We start from the raw sequence: 4,607 nt of genomic DNA, 5'->3' as shown, positions 1-4,607 counted from the left end.
AATGGGTCAAATTAATTAATCCATTTTATCCATGGGTTAAAGGAGAAAAGCTACATGGACTTCTTGACAGGTACCAGAATATTTCATAAAAATATCTTCGTAAATTTTACCTTGTCATTTTGATGTGAAAAAATATATATACCTTCATAAGTTAGAAGTAGACTAACTGCAACCTCTAGTAAACATATAGTCGTCCCTTGGTATCCATGGGGGATTGGTTCCAGGACCCCTCGTGGATACCAAAATCTGTGGATGTTCAAGTCCCTTATATAAAATGTTGTAGTGTATTTTATTTAATTATTTATTTTTTGAGACAGAGTCTTACTCTGTCACTGAGGCTGGAGTGCAGTGGGCCTGATCTCGACTCTTTGCAACCTCTGCCTCCTGGGCTCACGTGAGTCTCATATCTCAGCCTCCCAAGAAGATGGGATTACAGGTGCCTGCCACCACATGTGGGTAATTTTTTTATTTTTAGTAGAGACGGGTTTTACCATGTTGGCCAGGCTGATCTCAAACTCCTGGCCTCAAGCAATCTACCCGCCTCGGCCTCCAAAAGTGCTGGGATTGCAGGCATGACCCACCTCATCCAGCCAAAATGCTGTAGTATATTTTAAATCATCTCTATTGGACCTGACTGTGATAAAAAAATAATGAACAACAACATAAACAAAATCATCTCTAGATTATGTATATCTAATATCTAATATAACGTAAATGCTACATATGTAAATAGTTGTTATATCACTTACTGAATAAAGATTAAAAACATCTGCACATATTCAGTACAAACCCAAGATCTTTTTTTTGAGACAGGGTCGCGCTCTGTCACCCAGGCTGGAGTGCAGTAGCACAATTACAGCTCACTACATTTTTGACCTCCTAGGCACAAGCGATCCTCCCATCTCAGCCTCACATGTAGCTGGGACTAGCTGTGCACCACCATGCCCAGCTAAGTTCATCACTTTTTGCAGAGACAGGGTCTTGCTCTCTTGCCCAGGCTGCTCTTGAACTCTGGGCTAAAGGAAGATTTCTACATTGGCCTCCCAAAGTGTTGGGATTACTGGCATGAGCCTCCACACCTGGACTTTTTTTTTTTTTTTTTTTTTTGGCAGAGCTAGCTGAGGTTTTATTTTGGACAAAAAAAAAAGAAGAAAAATAAAAAAAAAAATTGAATTGTTTTATAGCTATAGGCATGGGCAAGGAGGGTACCCCAGGCAGTAAACTCCCCCCACGGGTAGGCGGAGGGCTAGGGCTGAGCCTCAGGTGGGTCTCCTGTTCCCTGTGCTCCTCTGCACAGCAGCCTCTCTGGGGCAGCTGCAGAAGGGTTAGGCTAGGAGAGGCTGTCACAGCTGTTCACTTGGTCAGGACGTCAGAGGACTCGGACACCAGCTTCCCATCGCGGGTCTCGATCTTCACAATCACAGCCCTGGTGGAGCTGGTGCAGATGAACGAACTGGAGCCCGTGCCAGAGCCAAAGCTGGAGCCCAGGCTGTAGCTGAGGCCAGGGCTTGTGAGGCCCCCACAGGCCGAGCTCAGACCACCTGCATAGCCACTGGTGGTCTTGGTATGAATACTCATGTTCTGCATCCTAGACTCCAGCTGGCTCTCCTCGTCCTCCAGCAGCTTCCTGTAAGTGGTGATCTCGATGTCCAGGGCTAGCTTAAGTTCATCAGCTCCTGGCACTCCCGCAGCTGCCACGCCATGTCCTGCTTGGCCCGCCCGCCTCCAGCTTGGACAGCTTGGTGTTGGCATCCTTAACCGCCAGCTCCCTGTGCTGCTCAGCATCTGCGACGGCGGCCTCCCCCAGGGAAGCCCTCTGGCCTTTGAGGCCCTCAATCTCATCCTGGAGCTGGTTGATGTTTCCATTCATCTTAGAGATCTCAGTCTTTGTGTGCCACGGGTTATCCCTGCTTCCAAGCCAGCGTCTGCAGCTCCTCATATTTGATCTAGTACATGCTCTCAGCCTCAGCCTGGCTGTGGTTGGCGATCTCCTTGTACTGTGCCTTGACCTCAGCAACGATGCTGTCCATATCCAGGGAGCGACTGTTGTCAATGGATAGCACCATAGATGTGTCCGAGATCTGGGACTGCAGCTCCCTGATCTCCTCTTCATACAGTTGCCTGACGAAGTTGATCTCTTCAGTTAGCCCTTCCAGGCGAGACTACAGCTCTACCTTGTTCTTGTAAGCTTCATCCACATCCTTCTTGATGAGGAAAAATTCATTCTCCATCTCTGTACACTTTTTGATCTCATCCTTGTACTTGTTCTTGAAGTCCTTCACAAGTTATCCCTGCAAGTTATCAAACTCTACCTCCAGCTTCAGCTTCTCTTGGCCCAGAGTGTCCAGATGCCAGCAGAAGGTTGTTGATGTAGCTCTCGAACATGTTGTCCATGTTGCTCCGAGCCATCTGCTGCTGCTGCAGGGGCCCCCACTTGGTCTCCACCATCTTGTTCTGCTACTCCAGGAACCGTACCTTGTTGATGAAGGAGGCAAACTTCTTGTTGAGGGTCTTGATCTGCTCCTTTACCTGGGTGCACACTGCTTGGATGTTGGGGTCCACCTCCAGGTTAAGGGGGCTCAACAGGCTCTGGTTGACCGTGACAGCGGTAATGCCTCCTATACCGCTGGCCCTGCCAAAGCCTCTACCCAGGCCACCCCGGAAGCTGCTGCTGCCCACTTAGGAGAAGCTTGAGGAGCTGATGTGGGCACCGGGCCCACTCATGTAGGAACGGCTACTGAAGGCCCAGGGGCCAGAGGTGGACACCTTGTAGGACTTCTGGGTCACCCTGATGGACATGGTGGGGGCAGGAGTGAAGGCAGGCAGGCTGAGCCAGGAGGAGATTCAAGAAGGAGCAGAGAAGCCCCTTCTTGGTGATTTTTTTTTTTAAAAGAATACTTTCGATCTGCGGTTGGTTCAATTCATGGGTGTGGAACCCACACGTAAGGAAGGCTGACTATACTTAACTGTAAATTGAGATACTCCCTTTAAAATCCAGAAGATGAAGAGTAAGAATTCATTATTATTCAACTTTACTTTGAAAATTCTAGCTAACATAATAAAACCAGGAAAAGAATTAAGTTAGCAATAAGTATGGAAAAATAGTCAAAGTCATCACTACTTGTAGATAACAGAATTGCCTGGAAAATCAGAGGAAACCTATTAAAACTAGTAAGTGAGGTCAATAAATAGCCAAATATGAGTCTTCCTAGATGTGCATGTTACTTTATTGGAATGAAGTATTTGTAGGACAAACAAATTAAAAGATTGGAAAGATATTAAAAAATATTTTAAATGAAAAAGTAGCCTTGGAGTTTGAGACCAGCCTGGTCAACATAGTAAGACCCCCCCATCTCTATAAAATATAAAAAAGAAATTAGCCAGGCATGGTGGTACACACCTGTGGTCCTAGCTACTTGGGAGGCTGAGGCAGGAGGCCCACTAGAGCCCGAGAGTTCGAGGCTGCAGTGAACTATGATCATGCCACTGCACTCTGGCCTGGGAAACAAAGTGAGACCATGTCCCTGCCGTGCTGGCCACCCCCCAAAAAAGAAAAAGAAACAAAAGAAAAAAAAAGCAGTCTAACAGATACACATAAAATATTTATTATAAATATACATTGTCTTTTTTAACTATATATACTTGCTTCAAATATGAATTACTTCTGGGCAAGACATGGTGGCTCATGTCTGTAATCCCAGCACTTTGGTAGGCCAAGACAGGTGGATCACTCGAAGCTAGGAGTTCAAGACTGCCTGGACAAGATGGTTAAGACCCTGTCTCTAATAAAAGTACAAAAATCAGCTGGGTGTGGTGATGCATGCCTGTAATCCCAGTTACTAGGGAGGCTGAGGCACGAGAATCGCTTGAACCCAGGAGGTAGAGGTTGGAGTGAGCTGAGATCATGCCACTGCACTCCAGCCTGGGCAACAGAGCAAGATCCTATCTCTTAAAAAAAAAAAAAAGAATTACTTTTAAAACCAGAAAATATACAGAAGTTAACCCCCAAAAAGGCATCTGGTCTTGGTAGTTTAACAGGCACATATGTGTACATATTTTTTCAAAACAGATATAGCTGGTTATTTTGGAAACAAGTCTCATCCAGAAACGTTCTTTGCTGCATTTAAAAATCATCTGAGGCTATTTGCATGTTTCTTTCCCAAACCCTCAATCCAGCCAAGTCCAGTTTTATCACCCAAGGTCCTTTCAGGATCCCAGACCTGGAGGCTGTAGAAGACAGCATTGAATACTAAGAGCAAAAGGATGGTGTTTACTTGTCCAGACTTTCTCTCACACACACACATATGTATGAAGAAAAACATTCACTGCATTTTTTTTTTTTTTAGAGATGGGATCTCACTCTGTTGCCCAGGCTAGAGTGCAGTGGTGTGATCATAGCTCACTGTAGCCTTGAACTCCTGGGCTCAAGTGATCCTCTGGGCTTAGCCTGACAAGTTGCTGGGACCACAGGCATGTGCCTCTACACCAAACTATTTACTGCATTATTAATGGCTACAGTAAGAATACTAGTAACAACCTAAATATGTCCAGCTGAATATCTCAGAAAATTACAGTACTTTTATACTCTGACATAGTATGAAAAAATA

General features: G+C 45.5%; 1 pseudogene; it reads right to left on the bottom strand.

Moving 5' to 3' along the window:
- Window positions 1–1,353: 1,353 nt before the first annotated feature.
- On the bottom strand, window positions 1,354–2,799 carry LOC105502656 (annotated as a pseudogene).
- Between the last annotated feature and the right edge of the window lie 1,808 nt (window positions 2,800–4,607).

This window comes from Colobus angolensis, unplaced genomic scaffold (genome assembly GCF_000951035.1).
Source record: "Colobus angolensis palliatus isolate OR3802 unplaced genomic scaffold, Cang.pa_1.0 Scaffold80, whole genome shotgun sequence".
Lineage (NCBI taxonomy): Eukaryota > Metazoa > Chordata > Mammalia > Primates > Cercopithecidae > Colobus > Colobus angolensis.
Note: the sequence above shows the minus strand (reverse complement) of the source record. Positions and strands in the feature narration are given on the sequence as shown.